This window comes from Pleurodeles waltl, chromosome 2_2 (genome assembly GCF_031143425.1).
Source record: "Pleurodeles waltl isolate 20211129_DDA chromosome 2_2, aPleWal1.hap1.20221129, whole genome shotgun sequence".
Taxonomy (NCBI): Eukaryota; Metazoa; Chordata; class Amphibia; order Caudata; family Salamandridae; genus Pleurodeles; species Pleurodeles waltl.
This window is the reverse complement of record NC_090439.1, coordinates 171,523,799-171,540,132: the sequence shown is the minus strand read 5'-3', so window position 1 is coordinate 171,540,132 and position 16,334 is coordinate 171,523,799. Positions and strand designations below refer to the sequence as shown.

Sequence of the window (16,334 nt, the reverse complement as noted above, 5' to 3'; positions counted from 1 at the left end):
TGCACATGGGAGCTGTCAACTAACCTAGCCAGAAGTGGATTATAAGGCACAGAAGGATTTAAGTTCAGAGAAATGCTCTCTTTCTAAAAGTGGCATTTCTAAAAAAGTAAAATTAAATCCAACTTCACCAGTCAGCAGGATTTTGTTTTACCATTCTGTCCATACTTGATATGGCCTTGTTACTCCTTTCAGATCAGAATCTACCACTCAAACAGTATATGAGGGTAGCCATATTGTTAGCCTATGAAAGGAGCAGGCCTCATGCAGTGTAAAACTAATTTAGGAGTTCTTCACTACCTGGATATGTAAACTACACAGGTATATGTCCTGCCTTTTATCTACATAGCACCCTGCCCTATGGGTTACCTAGAGCCTATCTTAGGAGTGACATATATGTAGAAAAAGGGGAGTTTAAGGCTTGGCAAGTACTTTTAAATAACAAGTCGAATTGGCAGTGAAACTGCACACACAGGCCTTGCAATGGCAGGCCTGAGGCATGGTTAAGGGGCTACTTATGTATGTGGCACAATCAGTGCTGCTGGCCCACTAGTAGCATTTAATCTGCATGCCCTGGGCACATGTAGTGCACTTTACTGGGGACTTACAAGTAGATTAAATAAGCCAATTGGGTATGTACCAATGCCACCATGTTTTAAGGGAGCGAGCATATACATTTTAGCACTGGTTAGCAATGTGCAGAGTCCTAAAACCAGCAAAAACAGTGTCCAAAAAAGTGGAGAGAGGGAAGCAAAACGTTTGGGGTGACCACCTGAAGGCTGTCAGGTCTAACAGGTATTTTATGATATTTTATGTTCACATGTATATATATGACATTGTTGCTTGTTAGTCATACAAAGGTCTGCCATTCATAACATAAAGTACATGACATAAAGGATGTATGTTAGTAGGCCCTACATTTCAGGTATAGTTGCTTGTGCTAATATTGTTGCATATGTTGTGACGACAAAGAGTCGTCGGGGGAGCTGAACATTCAAGGACACCAAGCATTTTCTCCATATCCAGTCAAAATGCAGGTGTTCAGTTCTCACCTTCTCGGTCATTGGTAGGACTGATTGTCTCAGTATGAGCCCTGTACTCTATTATGATCTGAGGAAGGAGTCATGGGCCACATATCTTTGCTTCGGTCCACAGGGCTCCTAGGTATACCTTTGCATTCTGGTGGCTAAGAGAACCCTATCTGGTGTGACCAAAGCCATTGACACGCATCTTTGGGCTGCTCATTCAGTGGTCTTCAGTGCATTGGATTCAGTAAGACCAGCACAGTCATTCATCATAATCAGTTACAATAAAGTGCATGTTTTCTATCTCTCACTCCTCATTTAGCCTTTAAATGACTAAGTACAGGGATCTAAGACTGCAAAAGACCACCAGTCTGTCTATTCATGCTCAACGCCAAAATGATTCCCATATGGTTCACACTGCAATTCAACACACTTCCAAAAATTCAGTCCTCCATGGTGTGGAGGTCTGCTCCCCTGCTAATATGCTTCGGCTCCTCACTGGGGGTATGTATTGGTATACAACTGTAATTATAACATAATACAATGAATATTCAGCATTAATTAAATATTGTCCTTGTTGAAGTGACACCTGGAAGGATAGAGAAAGTAAATTGTAAACAATGTTAATCCGGGAAGAGCAGGAACTGGTTAATTTATCGGAGGTTAAATTAAACAGGGTCCCAAGGAGAGGACTTATATATTCTGACAGGATGACGTTGCAGATGTAGGTTCTTATTTAGAGATTGGCGGATATAACACTCCATTGCAAATGTGGTAGATGCCCCGTCCACAGAATTACAACTGCATGATAGCCTACCGCAATTGAATTACAAATCCTTTACAGCCTATAGCACTTCTATTGAGGTGAGCCCGTCATATTTTGACAGAGTATTCAATCCGCCATACTCTAAATAAGGCTCATAGTTTTATAAGAAACTGCCAGCAAACACCTTCTTGTTTTCATAATCTTTGCTCCTGTATTTTAAAGCCTTGTGGAGTGTAATTAAGCAAGCAGTGATTTATAGATTCAGTTGATAATATTTTAGTTTAGTTTCAGCGTGCATAATGAGCTATCGTTTTCCAATAATATCTATGATATGTTAGTGTGTATACAGGGCACTAAATAAGCAGCGGATATGTTTTCTGAAGGTACCTGAGGAGTCTTCACCTTTTCCTTGGGAGCCTTGACGAGCAGTAAGGGGAATCAAAGCTGCTTGGCAATCACAGATCCATGGTCTGATGCCATTCACTTCATTAAAAAGCGTCAGTAAGATTCCTAGGCAAGCCAGGAAAATCACACCCAAGAGAAAAGGACACCACAAGTAGACTGCTGGTAACATTAAAAATTAACAGAGGGCCAGTTTGCAATAGAATAGATGACTAGGCTCGGCAGATATGGGAGTATGATCTAAAGTTTTATTTTAAAGCATACAAAAAAGTGATGGATGAAAAGCTTGAAGTAATCTCAGTTACTGGTAATTACCCAGGCCGCATCCCAATCCATCATTTATTTGCACATTTATTTGGACCCAGCTATATGCAAATCAGTCTTGACCCTGCTCCAATGGTAAGAGTCCAGCCCAAACTGTGAAGTGTGGTCCTTGCTGAACCGAAGACAAGTAAGCTGGGACCGGTTTTGCCATAGTTAGGTTTCATCAGCCAGGCATAGCTTGGTTTCAGTTTAGGCACAAATGTTTTATTTGGACCTTTTTGTGACTACTTACAGTGAAACTAGACGGCCCTACTGGAACCACACACATTACTGGTAGAATACTGTCTACCCCCTTCTGTTTCCAAACCATGCATAACTGATTAATGTGCTTTAGTCCAAAATCAACTCCAGAGCCAAGGGGGTGTAGGAGGCTGGCCTGGCTTGTAGTGGGTACCAAGGGGTACTTACACTCTGTACCTGGTCCAGTTATCCCTTATTAGTGTAGAAGAGGTGTTTCTAGCAGCTTAGGCTGATAGAAGGCAGCTATAGCAAAGCAGCTTAGGCTGAACTAGGGGACATGCAAAGCTCCTACTATACCACTGGTGTCATAAGCACAATATCATAAGAAAACACAATACACAAATATACTTAAAATAAAGGTACTTAATTTTATGACAATATGCCAAAAGTATCTCAGTGAGTACCCTCAGTATGAGGATGACAAATATACACAAGATATATGTACACAATACCAAAAATATGCAGTAATAGCAAAAGGAAGTAATGCAAGCAGTGTAAAGTTACAATAGATTGCAATAGGAGCACATAGGTATAGGGGCAACATAAACCATATACTCCAAAAGTGGAATGCGAACCACGAATGGACCCCAAACCTATGTGAGCTTGTAGAGGGTCGCTGGGACTGTAAGAAAACAGTGAGGGTTAGAAAAATAGCCCACCCTGTAAGGTAAGTGTAAAGTGCACTTACAACCCCCAGAGAGCACAGAAGTCGTGATAGGGGGATTCTGCAAGGAAAACCAACACCAGCAATGCAACAACAGTGGATTTCCGGACCTGAGTACCTGTAAGACAAGGGGACCAAGTCCAAGAGTCGCGACAGTGTCGAGAGTGGGCAGGAGCCCAGGAAATGCCAGCTGAGGGTGCAAGGAAGCTGGCACCAGATGGAAGAAGCTTGGTGTTTTGCAAGAACGAAGAGGACTAGGAACTTCCCCTTTGGAGGATGGATGTCCCACGTCGTGTAGAAGCTTGCAGAGGTTTTCCCACGCAGAAAGACCGCTAACAAGCCTTGCTAGCTGCAAGGGTCACGGTTAGGGTTTGTGGATGCTGCTGTGGCCAAGGAGGGACCAGGATGTCGCCACTTAGATGAGGAAACAGAGGGGGTGCCCAGCAAGTCAGGGAGCCCTCACAGAAGCACGCAGCACCCGCAGACGTACCGGAACAGGCACTTAGAAGAGCAGTGAACCGGAGTCCACCCGAAGTCAGAAAAGGGAGTCCCATGATGCCGGAGGACAACTCAGAAGGTTGTGCACTGCAGGTTAGAGTGTCGGGGACCCAGGCTTTGCTGTGCACGAAGGAAATCCTGGAAGAGTGCACAGGAGCCGGAGCAGCTGCAAATCACGTGGTACCCAGCAATGCAGTCTAACGTGGGGAGGCAAAGACTTACCTCCACCAAACTTGGACTGAAGAGTCACTGGACTGTGAGAGTCACTTGGACAGAGTTGCTGAGTTCCAGGGACAACGCTCGTCGTGCTGATAGGGGACCCAGAGGACCGGTGATGCAGTCTTTTGTTGCCTGCGGTTGCAGGGGGAAGATTCCATCGACCCACGGGAGATTTCTTCAGAGCTCCTGGTGCCAGAAGGAGGCAGGCTACCCCCAGAGCATGCACCACCAGGAAACAGGTGAGAAAGCCGGCAGGATGAAGCGATACAAGGTTGCAGTAGTCGTCTTTGCTACTTTGTTGTGGTTTTGCAGGCGTCCTGAGCAGTCAGCGGTCGATCCCTTGACAGAAGGTGAAGAGGGAGATGCAGAGGAACTCTGATGAGCTCTTGCATTTTGTATCTGAAGAATTCCCCAAAGCAGAGACCCTAAATAGCCAGAAAAGGAGGTTTGGCTACCTAGGAAGGAGGATAAGCTAGTAAGAAAGGTAAGTGCCTATCAGAAGGAGTCTCTGAAGTCACCTGATGGCACTGGCCACTCAGAGCATTCCAGTGTGCCAGCAACACCTCTGGTTCCAAGATGGCAGAGGTCTGGGGACACCGGAGGAGCTCTGGGCACCTCCCCTGGGAGGTGCAGGTCAGGGGAGTGGTCACTCCCCTTTCCTTTCTCCAGTTTCGCACCAGAGCAGGGCTGGGGGATCCCTAAACCGGTGTAGACTGGCTTATGTGGAGATGGGCAGCATCTGTGCCCATCAAAGCATTTCCAGAGGCTGGGGGAGGCTACTCCTCCCCAGCCATCACACCTATTTCCAAAGGGAGAGGGTGTCACACCCTCTCTCAGCGGAAATCCTATGTTCTGCCTTCCTGGGCCAGGGCTGCCTGGACCCCAGGAGGGCAGAAACCTGTCTGAGGGGTTGGCAGCAGCTGCAGGGGAGACCCCGGAAAGGCAGTTTGGCAGTACCCGGGTTCTGTGCTAGAGACCCGGGGGATCATGGAATTGTCTCCCCAATGCCAGAATGGCATTGGGGTGACATTTCCATGATTTTAGACATGTTACATGGCCATGTTCGGAGTTACCATTATGACGCTAGACATAGGTAGTGACCTATGTATAGTGCACGCATGTAATGGTGTCCTCGCACTCACAAAGTCCGGGGAATTTGCCCTGAACGGTGTGGGGGCACCTTGGCTAGTGCCAGGGTGCCCACACACTAAGGGGGTCATTCCAACCCTGGCGGTGGGTGATAAAGCGGCGGCCAACCCGCCAACAGGCAGGTGGTCAAAAAAATGGAATTCTGACCCTGGCGGGAACCGCCAACACAGCCCGCCACTTTAACACTCCGACCGCCACGGCGAGACAGACAAACGGCGCGGCGGTCATCGCCAACAGGCAGGCGGCAGACAATGTACCGCCCACCCTATCACAACTCACCAATCCGCCACCTTTTCCGGGGCGGGAGCCCCGCCGATAAAAACATGGTGGAAACAGACTACGAACGGGAAAACGCTCACCTCTACACACTCCACGAGGAAGGAGGACAGCATGGAACCCGAATTAAACATCCTACCAGCTATTGTCTACCTGCTCATCTACCAGGAGTACGAACGCCGGCGCAGACGACAACGGTGAGTACTGCACCTACGACACAGGGGAGGGGGGAGGAGGAAAGCTTTTGGGCACACACATACGCCATACACCCACCCCCCCACCCCAAATACCTACAGCCCAATGCAGAGCAACAAGTCAGAGTGACACCCCCCACACCCACCGGAATAATGCAAAGACACAATTAAAATGATCTATAAAATATATGTATAAATAGCTCCATTGAAGTCATGGGAAATATGCAATATGAAAGATACAAAATAAGGAATGAACATAGTTAAAAATATATACATAGGCAATAAGTCCTGCCCATTCTGTCAAAGTTCCATAGTCCGTGGGCCAATGTGCACAAACACATGGGCAAAGCCCACACAGGAGACCAGATACCACTGGAGAGAACACTGCTGGGGCATCAGATGACAAAACTACAGGCACCTCAGGGGGAAGGGAAGGGGGGGCACCTCAGCCACATGAGTCCACGATGCCAGATCCACGAGGGGCCTCCATGACCACTGTCCCATCCTGGGGAGTGCAAAGCCACAGTCTCACAAGTCTCTACAGTGGGTGGCTTGCCCACTGTGCCATCCTGGGGAGTGCAAAGCCACAGTCTCTCAAGTCTCTACAGTGGGTGGCTTGCCCACTGCTTTATCCTAGGGAGTGCAAAGCGACAGTCTCTCAAGTCTCTACAGTGGGTGGCTTGCCCACTGTTCCATCCTGGGAAGTGCCAAGCCACAGTCCATCAGATGGATTACCGACTCCACTGTTAATGGAGGAGGCATGGTGCCCAGAGTGCTTCGTGAAGCCCTGCTCGACACAGAACCGGCACTGTCAATGGGCCATCGGTGCTTGAGACGGCGTTGCCCAGCGGAGCGGTGCTTGACAGGAAGGGCCCAGCGGAGCGGTGCTTGACAGGAAGGGCCCAGCGGAGCGGGGCTTGACAGGAAGGGCCCAGCGGAGCGGTGCTTGAGACGGCGGTGCCCAGCAGAGCGGTGCTTGAGATGAAGGGCCCAGCGGAGCGGTGCTTGAGATGAAGGGCCCAGCGGAGCGGTGCTTGAGATGAAGGGCCCAGCGGAGCGGTGCTTGAGATGAAGGGCCCAGCGGAGCGGTGCTTGAGATGAACGGCCCAGCGTAGCGGTGCTTGAGATGAAGGGCCCAGCGGAGCGGTGCTTGAGATGAACGGCCCAGCGTAGCGGTGCTTGACAGGAAGGGCCCAGTGGAGCGGTGCTTGAGATGAAGGGCCCAGCGGAGCGGTGCTTGACAGGAAGAGCCCAGCGGAGCGGTGCTTGAGACGGCGGTGCCCAGCGGAGCGGTGCTTGAGATGAAGGGCCCAGCGGAGCGGTGCTTGAGATGAAGGGCCCAGCGGGGCGGTGCTTGAGATGAAGGGCCCAGCCGAGCGGTGCTTGAGATGAAGGGCCCAGCCGAGCGGTGCTTGAGATGAAGGGCCCAGCGGAGCGGTGCTTGAGACGGCGGTGCCCAGCGGAGCGGTGCTTGAGATGAAGGGCCCAGCGGAGCGGTGCTTGAGATGAAGGGCCCAGCGGAGCGGTGCTTGACAGGAAGGGCCCAGAGGAGCTGTGCTTGACAGGAAGGGCCCAGCGGAGCGGGGCTTGACAGGAAGGGCCCAGCGGAGCGGTGCTTGAGATGAAGGGCCCAGCGGAGCGGGTGGGTTGCCCACTGTGCCATCCTGGGGAGTGCAAAGCCACAGTCTCACAAGTCTCTAGAGTGGGAGGATTGCCCACTGTGACATCCTGGGGAGTGCAAAGCCACAGTCCATCAGGTAGATTACAGAGACCACTGGTCATGGAGGAGGCATGGTGGGCAGAGTGCGTCGTGAAGGCCTGCCCGACACAGAACCGGGACTGCCAATGGGCCAGCGGTGCTTGACAGGAAGGGCCCAGCGGAGCGGTGCTTGAGATGAAGGGCCCAGCGGAGAGGTGCTTGAGATGAACGGCCCAGCGGAGCGGTGCTTGAGATGAAGGGCCCAGCGGAGCGGTGCTTGAAATGAAGGGCCCAGCGGAGCGGTGCTTGAGATGAAGGGCCCAGCGGAGCGGTGCTTGAGATGAACGGCCCAGCGTAGCGGTGCTTGACAGGAAGGGCCCAGCGGAGCGGTGCTTGAGATGAAGGGCCCAGCGGAGCGGTGCTTGACAGGAAGAGCCCAGCGGAGCGGTGCTTGAGACGGCGGTGCCCAGCGGAGCGGTGCTTGAGATGAAGGGCCCAGCGGAGCGGTGCTTGAGATGAAGGGCCCAGCGGGGCGGTGCTTGAGATGAAGGGCCCAGCCGAGCGGTGCTTGAGATGAAGGGCCCAGCCGAGCGGTGCTTGAGATGAAGGGCCCAGCGGAGCGGTGCTTGAGACGGCGGTGCCCAGCGGAGCGGTGCTTGAGATGAAGGGCCCAGCGGAGCGGTGCTTGAGATGAAGGGCCCAGCGGAGCGGTGCTTGACAGGAAGGGCCCAGAGGAGCTGTGCTTGACAGGAAGGGCCCAGCGGAGCGGGGCTTGACAGGAAGGGCCCAGCGGAGCGGTGCTTGAGATGAAGGGCCCAGCGGAGCGGTGCTTGACAGGAAGGGCCCAGCGGAGCGGTGCTTGACAGGAAGGGCACAGCATTGCGGTTCTTGTCACAGCGGGCCCCTGTTCAGCGGTGCTTCTCACAGCGGGCCCCTGTTCAGCGGTGCTTCTCATGGTGGGGCCCTGTTCAGCGGTGCTTCTCACGGCGGGGCCCTGTTCAGCGGTTCTTGTCACGGTGGACCCTGTTCAGCGGTTCTTGTCACGGCGGGGCCCTGTTCAGCGGTGCTTGTCCTGTGTTTCTAGGGAGCCAGACCTGGCCAAGACTTCCCGCTCAGTCGCCATCCGACCTTGCGGTCGCAGGCCCCTCCTGTGATGGAGTCCTGGGCCCGTGGGTGTCGTCCGTCACAACCGGAATGGGGCTGGTGGGGCCCTCCTGGGCAGCTCGCCTGCTGCCTGACTTCTCCGCCCTGCTGCCCTTGCCCTCCTTCGCTGAAGCTCTGTGGACCTTGCCTCCCTTTGATGATGTGGCAGGTGACGGGGCAAGGCTACTGTCCTTGGTGGCAGCCGTCTCAGGCTTGTCACGCCGGCCCTTATTTTTTTTGGTTCTCTTCCCAGGGGGTGGGCTGGCTGTCCCCTTGCTGCTGGCCGATGTTCCTGCCCTAGGAGCTGGTGGACTCCAATAGCCCTGCACTATGGTCACAGTAGATGCAGGGCTGGTGGTGGCTGAGGTGCTTTTTTTACTCTTACCAGATGGAGGGGGTGGGTCAGTGATTGGAACGAGCTCAAGGTTGGAAAGGAAAAGCACTTTGGAAGGACAGGGACGGGTAGGTGTAGTGGGTATGGGAGTGGAGGAAGAGGATGTGGTTGTAGGAGAGTCAAGTGTGCTGTCTTTGAGTGCAGGTGCTTGTGACGGAGGCTGTCGTGAGGTGGATGGCTGTTGGGTGGGTGGCTGCCTGCGTTTGTGTGGTTTGGAAGAGGGGGTGACAGACACACTGGGAGAGGACACAGGGGACGTGTAAATGGCAGTGGGGGTGGTGACTGCACGTGTGCGGACTGTAATGGAGGGTGTGCTGGTGATGGAAGTACTGGCTGATGGTGGTGTGCATGCAGGTGTGAGTGGAGATGTCACAGGGAGGGAGGAGGGAGATTAGGAGGTGGGGGACACAGAGGTGGTAGTGACTGTTGGCATGTCTGCATCTGGATGTTGCTTGGGTGAATGCTTGTGGGATCTGTGGTGCTTATGTCTGGAAGAGCTGCCCTTGGGTGTTGAGGTGTGTGCAGGCTGGTCTGATGGTGTGGATGGGATAGGCAGAGGAACAGGAGACTGGGACTGGGTGGAGGGAGTCAGAAGAGGGAGGCTGGAGACAGGGACAATGGCTGCCGTCAGTGCTGAGGCTAGAGCGTTGAACGATCGCTGATGGGCAGCCTGACCCGAATGAATGCCCTCCAGGTATGCATTGCTCCGATGCACCTCCCTTTCTACACCCTGGATGGCATTCAAAAGGGTAGACTGCCCAACAATGAGCGTCCTCAGGAGGTCAATGACCTCCTCACTGAGGGCAGCAGGGGAAACTGGGGCAGGGCCTGAGGTGCCTGGGGCGAAGGAGATGCCCGCCTTCCTGGGCGAGCGGGCACGGAGCGAAGGCTGAGGGGCTGCTGGGAGGGCGGAGCTGGTGCGCTGGGTGGCAGCTGTACCTGTTGTGGCGGTGGGCACGGATGTTGCCGCCACCGCAAGGGAGCTCCCTTCCGAGGACGTGTCGGTGTCGCTGACGTCTCCACGGGTCCCCGTTGTGGAGCTACACTCGCCCTCCGTCTCACTGGTGTACTTGGAGTCTGTTGCATGGCCCTCCGGGGCCATGTGAGATGCAGCTCCCTCGTGCACCGATGCCACTTCTCCTCCGCCTGATGATGCTAATGCACACATGAACAGGAAGACAAAGAAAATGGGGGGGGGAGAAATGAAGACAGGTTGAGTGCATTTATTAGCAACACCGTTGTCAGAGAGGACAGACACAGAAGCCCCCTGCACTAGGCCGTGCAATCGGGGTGCACTACTCAGTTATTGTGACTAGGCCTACAGGTCTATGGATGACAAATGCACACATGGGTGAGGCAGGACCATGGATAGCTGTACTTGGCACCCTACAGAGGTGGGGGGCGGGGGCACAGGGCCATGCCTAACGGAGGGGCCTAGCCTACAGAATGCGCCCTGGCCTAGAGATAGCCACAGCCCTCCTCCCCCACCCAGACACCTTCACTGCGTGCAAAGATAGCAGAATGTGCTGATACTCACCCCCTTGTGTCTGCTGTGATGTCCTCACGCGCCCATCCAAATCGGGGTAGGCCACCGCCAGGATCCGGGACATCAGGGGGGTCAATTGGCAGCTGGCACCCCTCCTATGTTGGGAGGCCATCCCCAGCAGAGACTCGGCGGTCTTTCTGGTCCCGTGGCGGATGTCCTCCCACCTCTTTCGGCAGTGGGTGCCCCATCTGTTGTGGACCCCCAGGGCCCGGACGTCCTTGGCGATGGCACGCCAAATGTCGATCTTCTGATGGGCGCTGACCTATGTGACATGTACAGGGTGGAAAAGGAAATCTCATCACTTTTCTGCCTGGTCAATGTGAGTGGCCCCCCCCTCCCCAACCTTGCCATGTGGCACATGCTCTCATCTTTCGTGCGTTGCACTCCTCATTCGCTCCCCTCCCCACCATCTTACATACACCCCACTCAACACAGGCATAGCCCATTCAACGTGCACTCTGTGTACTTACCTGTTGGTCTGGAGGACCGTAGAGTAGCGCATACTGGGGGAGGACCCCATCAACAAGTTTCTCCAATTCTTCAGAAGTGAAGGCAGGGGCCCTTTCCCCAGTCGCAGCAGCCATTGTATCTCCCAGACCGAGGTCACAGCAGCACTTACAGTATCGGTCCTCTCCTGTGGATGATCAGGTCTCGAGTGATTAATCAGATAGAAAATGGCGGTCACGCCCGCGGCGGTGCGTACCGCGACCGCAGGCGCACATCCTCATTGGCTACTGAAACCCATAGGGTGCAATGTTAACCAATGCGGCTTAGCACCACGGTCTTCGACCGCCTACCGCCACGGTGTGCCACGCCAGCGCATTGACCTCACATCCCACTGTCACACTTCACAGGTCAGGCAGCCGCCATTTCAAGGGCCCACTTGGCATTATTTCTACTGCGTCACACAGGCCTAGGCCTTGCATTGCCACTCATACAAGCCTTTCAATGCATAGTGATTCGTGTACTGTGCAAGCTGTGTGAACGAACCTGTGGGTTGCTTGACTCTGTGCTCCATGTTGTCCTTCCTAGGCACCATCCGCTGGGACTTGCGAGGAGAAGGATGAATCCTCCTGTGTACCGACCGCTGGTGGACCTGTCGACAATGGAAGAACGACATATCATACTTACATACAGGCTTGACAGAGCAACTATACATGAACTATGTGCCCAGCTGGAGCCAGACCTGATGTCCCCCATCCGCCAACCCACAGGGATTCCCCCTCTGGTGCAGGTTCTGTCAGTACTCCATTTTTTGGCAAGTGGGTCTTTTCAGACAACAGTGGCCATATCATCTGGGATGTCTCAGCCTATGTTTTCTAAGGTTTTCTCCAGAGTGTTGTCTGCCCTGATGAAATACATGCGGAGCTACATTATTTTCCCTGAGGTGGGCGATTTGGCTACAGTGAAGGGTGATTTCTATGCCCTTGGACATATTCCCAACATCATTGGTGCGATTGATGGGACCCATGTGGCTTTGGTTCCCCCCAAAGAAAGTGAGCAGGTGTACAGAAACAGAAAAAGTTATCATTTGATGAATGTCCAGGTGGTCTGTTTGGCTGACCAGTACATCTCCCATGTAAATGCCAAGTTCCCTGGGTCAGTGCATGACGCGTATGTCATGCGAAATAGCAGCATCCCTTATGTGATGGAACAGCTACAGAGACACCGTGTGTGGCTAATTGGTGACTCTGGTTACCCCAACCTGTCGTGGCTACTGACCCCAGTGAGGAATCCCCGGACCAGGGCAGAGGAACGGTACAATGAGGCCCATGGGCGAACTAGGAGGATCATAGAAAGGACCTTCGGGGTCCTGAAGGCCAGGTTTAGGTGCCTGCATATGACAGGGGGATCCCTAATGTACTCACCAAAGAAGGTGTGCCATATCATCGTGGCCTGCTGTATGCTTCACAATCTTGCTTTGCGACGCCAGGTGCCTTTTCTGCAGGAGGATGGTCCAGATGGTGGTGTTGTAGCAGCTGTGGAGCCTGTGGAGAGTGAAGAGGAGGAAGACGACGGGGACGACACGGACAACAGGGATACAGTCATACAACAATATTTTCAGTAGCACACAGGTAAGAATCACCCACGCCATTTTACATTTACTTAAGGCCTCATGTGTCTACACTGTCTGTGTTTCCCCCCAGTTCCTGTTAACTGATTTGTGACTTTCCCTTCCCTTTTCAGAGCTGTATGACCCACTGCGTGACTTCTGCTTTGTTTGCCCATGGACTAAAGCTTATTGAAATTGGTATGTTGTCATCACAAAGTAACTGGACATTATTGCACCGTTATGTGTAATACATTTGTTAAGAATACAAGCAGACTCCTGTTATTTTAAGTGCAATAAGTGATTTATTTTAAGTGCTACATATAGGTACATGATTGTAAAACGGTGATCGGTGGGGGTGGAGTAATGTCCATGGCAGAGTCCAGTTCTCAGTCGCACAGGTGCATTGTCCATATGCCTGTGGAAGGATGGAGCAGGGGCAGTTAAAGGTTGGACAGGGTGACAATGTGGGACAGTGGGATGACATCAGGGGGTATCTTAGGCTGGCGGGGGTCTTGCAATCCTACTCTGTCTTCTTGTGAGATCTCAGGTTCCGCTTGCGGGTGGTTCTTCTTCTGCAGGAGGTGGGGTTCTGGTGGCCTGTCGTTGTGTGGGGGCCTCCTGTCCACTAGCGCCGGCAGAGGTGGTAGGCTGTTCCTGGCCTGGGCTAGTGACAGGGGCCCTTTGGGGTGCCACGTGGTCCCACAATGTGGTGACTATCTGGTTAAGGGCCACGACGATGGTCCCCATTGCGGAACCGATGTTCCTCAGTTCCTCTCTGAACCCCATGTACCGTTCCTCCTGCAGTGCCTGGATCTCCTGGAACCTGGCCAGTACCGTCGCCATCATCTCCTGGGAGTGGTGGTAAGCTCCCATGATGGAGGAGAGGGCCTCTTGGAGAGTCGGTTCCCTGGGCCTGTCCCCCCCCTGTCGCACAGCAGCCCTCCCAGTTCCACTGTGTTCCTGGGCGTCTGTCCCCTGGACGGTGTCCCACTACCACTGCCCCCAGGTCCCTGTTGTTGTTTGGGTGGTGGGTCAACCTGGGTGCCCTGTAGTGGTGGACACACCGCTGATTGACGTGTCGTGGAGACAGAGGCATGGGCCCGCTGGGTGGGAGCTGTGCTGGTGTTCCCAGAGGGGGTTGGGTCTGATGTAGCCCGTGGCTGTCTGTGGGGAACCGACTGTCCCGAGGTCCCCGATGGGCCGGGCTGGTCATCTGGGTCCAGGGAGACAGAGCTGCTGTCATCGCTGGGGGCCTCTTCTGGGGGTGGGATGGACATCTCTGTACCCTCCGTGGCGGTGTGGTGGCGTTCGGGTCCTGCAGGGGTATAAAGGTATGGTTATTGCTTCTGTGTGTGGCATTTCGTGTGATGGGTGGGTGTCCGTGTACCCAAGTGCAGGCATTCCCTTGTGGGGGCTTTTGTGAGGGTGGCTTGTGGGGGTGATGTGTGTGTGCAGTGGGCATGCTTTGGTAATGGGTGTCCATGCTTTGTGGTCGCATGCAGGGCTTGGTGTTGGGATGGGTGGGTTGTGATGGTGAGCCATTTCCAAGGAGTTGGTGTGATGGGGGTGGGGGTGAGGGTGGGGGTTTGATTTGGCATGCAGGTGGGGTGGGGGTGGGAAGCAGTAGTGAAGATTTGACTTACCAGGGTCCATTCCTCTGCCTACTCCTGCGAGGCCCTCAGGATGCAGGATGTGCAAGACTTCCTCCTCCCATGCTGTAAATTCTGGGGGAGTAGGTGGGGGTCCGCCGCCAGTCTTCTGCACGCAATGTTGTGCCTTGATACCATGGAACGCACCTTCCCCCGTAGATCGTTCCAGCGCTTCCTTATGTCATCCCGATTGCGTGGATGCTGTCCCACCGCGTTGACCCTGTCCACTATCCTTTGCCATAGCTCCATCTTCCTGGCAATTGTGGTGTGCTGCACCTGTGCCCCGAAGAGCTGGGGCTCTACACGGACTATTTCCTCCACCATGACCCTGAGTTCTGCGTCAGTGAACCTGGGGTGTCTTTGGGGTGCCATGGGGTGGTGTGGATGAGGTGTGGGGTGGCGTTTGTGGTGATGAGTGTGGTGCGTGTGGTGGTGTGTGGTGTTTGGTGCGTGGATTCTGTGTGGGTGATGGTGTTGTGTGCCTCTGTGTTGTGGGATTGTCTATTCTGTGCTCTCTCTCTAGCCTTCGTCAATAATTTCGGGTCGTAGGGGTTTGTGGGTGATGTGGGTGTGTGTTTTATATTGTGTTGGGTGTGTGGGAGTGGTGTTAGTATGTGTATCAGGTGTGTGTGTTTCAAACTGACCAATGTGGCTGAGTTTTCTATGTGTGTGTGTATTTTGACCGCGGCGGTGTGTACCGCCAATGGAAAACCGCGTTTGAAAGACCGCTGCGTGGATTTGTGGGTCGGAATGGTATGGGCGTATTTCTGTTGGCGTGTCTGTGGAGGTTTAGTCATCGCCATTTTTTCGCTGACCTTTGGTGTGGCGGCCTTTTGTGGATGTTGGGTTTTTGGCGGTTTGCCAGTTGCGGGTCAGAATGACCGTGGTGGTTTACCGCGGCGGTGTTATGGCGGTCTTCTGACCGGCGGTAAGCGCCTTTTACCGCCGAGGTCAGAATGACCCCCTAAGTAGCTTTGCACCCAACCTTCACCAGGTGAAGGTTAGACATATAGGTGACTTATAAGTTACTTAAGTGCAGTGGTAAATGGCTGTGAAATAACGTGGACGGTATTTCACTCAGGCTGCACTGGCAGGCCTGTGTAAGAATAGTCAGATCTCCATATGGGTGGCAAAAGAAATGCTGCAGCCCATAGGGATCACCTGGAACCCCAATACCCTGGGTTCCTCAGTACCATATACTAGGGAATTATAAGGGTGTTCCAGTATGCCAATGTGAATTGGTGAAATTGGTCACTAGCCTGTTAGTGACAATTTGGAAAGCAGAGAGAGCATAACCACTGAGGTTCTGGTTAGCAGAGCCTCAGTGAGACAGTTAGGCATCACACAGGGAACACATACATATAGGCCACAAACTTATGAGCACTGGGGTCCTGGATAGCAGGGTCCCAGTGACACATAACAAACATACTGACTACATAGGGTTTTTACTATGAGCACTGGGCCCTGGCTAGCAGGATCTCAGTGAGACAGTGAAAACACCCTGACATATACTCACAAACAGGCCAAAAGTGGGTGTAACAAGGCTGGAAAGAGGCTACTTTCTCACACAACCCCTCCTCCCCCAAACAAAGGACAATAAGGCTAACCTTGCCCAGTTGAGACTTTATTGTCTAAGTGGTGATATGTGGAGAGTAGCTCTGCAATAGACTGGTTACTCCCTTTATCATCCACTATATGGTTACTTCCCTGTGGGGATGTAAACCACCCTGTTTGAAGTTTTTTAGCTAACCAACAATGTGAAGATATATTTTCAGAGTTCTTATCAGTAAGTTTTAGTTTAGAACAGTGGGAATTGTCCACTGCACCCATTTCTAGTGATGAGAATGCCAGACAGGGATGCTGTCTCAGTAAAGCCATAGCTGGGCAAAAACTTTGTCCATATGGCTGTAAGAGAGAACAGGGATGCTGTTTCTCTTGAGTTGGAGCAGGGCAGGAATGCTGTACTATAAGCTCCACACTAGGGCAGGGCTGCTGTCCTAAGTGTTGTGATGCAGTGCAGGGTTTCTGCACTAAAGTTTCTCTGGGAGGGTTGGAGGGATGCTTCATGTTAACTAAAATGGTGCTCTTTTTCTCAC

General features: G+C 53.0%; 1 protein-coding gene across 1 annotated transcript in view; it reads left to right on the top strand.

Moving 5' to 3' along the window:
* Positions 1–16,334, top strand: part of LOC138281289 (band 4.1-like protein 4B) — a 908,094-nt gene that overhangs the window by 68,166 nt on the left and 823,594 nt on the right. The gene's annotated exons all lie outside the window — the stretch shown is intronic.